This window comes from Buceros rhinoceros, unplaced genomic scaffold, assembly GCF_000710305.1.
Source record: "Buceros rhinoceros silvestris isolate BGI_N320 unplaced genomic scaffold, ASM71030v1 scaffold4829, whole genome shotgun sequence".
NCBI classification, from domain to species: Eukaryota; Metazoa; Chordata; class Aves; order Bucerotiformes; family Bucerotidae; genus Buceros; species Buceros rhinoceros.
This window is the reverse complement of record NW_010431972.1, coordinates 50,476-52,488: the sequence shown is the minus strand read 5'-3', so window position 1 is coordinate 52,488 and position 2,013 is coordinate 50,476.

Sequence of the window (2,013 nt, the reverse complement as noted above, 5' to 3'; positions counted from 1 at the left end):
GTTTGGGGGCGCGGCTCGACGCGTTATGGAGGAACGCTGTTTGAAAGTGGTGTCTTGACGGCCGTGCAGCTCCGCGCGTTGCTGAGGAGGAAGCCTGGTCTTGGCTTACAGGAGTTACAGGACCCAGGGGTTTCGTGCCTGCCACTGGCTCTAGAAATCCTTTGTCTGGGAATGTGACTTTATTTGGGTGGCAGAACGTAGCACTGCACCAAACGTACTTGTCTCCGAGTGAGAAGCGTTAATGAACACATCCTGGTATAGTGAAGTGGTACGTTAGCACATAAATTCACAAAGGTGGTAAAAACAGGAGGGCCTTGACTACATTGCTACTGAAAAATTTGCAGTAAAATATAAGCAGAATTGCCAGATAACTTTAGTACTGATAGGTAGTGTTCAGATAGGGAACAGGCAGTGGTAGTAGTATCTCCATCATGCTTTATTCTTGGTGGTTGTTTTATGGTGGTATTTCAGTCTCTAAGTCAATGCTTAAGGAAGTGGATAGGCACGGAAATCTCGTTTAAGCCCCATAGTGTGTCCTTCAACATGGAACTTAAAGTAGTCCTTATCAAAAGCTGTAGTACAGACACAGATTATTGTGACATTTAGTCAAGTTTTGAGTAAAACCACAATGCAGAGTCAGAAACAGTTACATTCTATGTACAAGAGTTTTTTCCTGTATCATCCTGGAGCACTTCTTTATTGCACAGTGGCATACCTTGGGTATCGTCAGTGCCTGATGCTGCAATCATTAGAAGTATGGTCTTGAATTCTGTTCTGTCTAGTATCCTTGATGGTTTCAGTGAGCATAAGATAGCAAGGTTAACAGTCTGCTTTATGCAGATGATTCTTCCCTTGGCTTCCATAGAGTAAGGAACTTCTTTTTAATTATGATTCTGGAAACTACACTTCCATCCATTTAAATTTAAGCAGATTACTGTGAGTTTTTTGACTAGGAAGAAGTCTGTGGTTTCAGCCCCTCAAATTTTTCTTTTAGCAAGTTCCAAAAGTCTTCAATTTTAATTTCTTTTTAAAAAAATTCTTATTTCTTACATTCTGCTTAGCTTTTGTTTGCCACATAAGTAGTTTCCTAAACTCACAGTTGTTTTGTCATTTTTCAGTGATCCTTTTACAAATACGCTGGCATGTTGATATTCTTGAAGTATAGACAACAGGACTGGATGTGGTATTTTGCTACCTGAAAGTTCATTTAAAGTAAAAATCTGCAACTTGAGCTGTTACGCTTGAAAATACAGCTACGTGCATACTTGTGTAATTTCGTATTAAACTTGTCTTCTTAAATCGGCTATGGAAACATCCTTGTTTAGACACCATGTGTTTGAATACAGGTTCCTGCTAGATTATACTCTGGGTGATTCGTTGCAGTTCTAATGGAAGTTCTTGCTTACATCCCATTTTGCTAGTTGTTGACTGGCTTGCTTGTTTGCTTTAGTAATCACTTTGCGTCTAGTTTTTTAAAGTCACGTTAATTTACAGGTCACTGAAAGCCTCAGATGAAATCAGGGTGGCCTCTCACTAGCCTTCCTATCATCTGAGTAGTTGAATCACAGCTGTTCATGCCATGTGGTGACTTGCATTGCAGACACAGTCTGTACTGACTGTTGATAAATCCTCATGCCTGTGACTGCTTTGAGATGTTAGCTTAGGTCTTGAATGCAGCACAGGTGTGTTGGTGTTGCACCTGTGGTGAGTCTTGCCTCTCTGAGACTTGCAAGTATGAGCACAGTGCCATGATAACTTGCTGTTTAATTTCAGGTTCTAGAGCTAGTACAGGATTTTGATTCAGTAACAGTTCTTACATACCCTTCTCTTTCGCAGGAGACTGTACAAGAGAAAAAAAAACAAACCACACACTCAAACTGCAGAAACTACTAGTTACCTCTGTTTAGCTATGCTTTCTTCTTCCATTTCATCACCATCACAAACTTATGGCTACTGTCACTTTAATTACCTTCTACCTTAATGTGTGATGTTTTTGTGGTTTTCCCCCCCCCC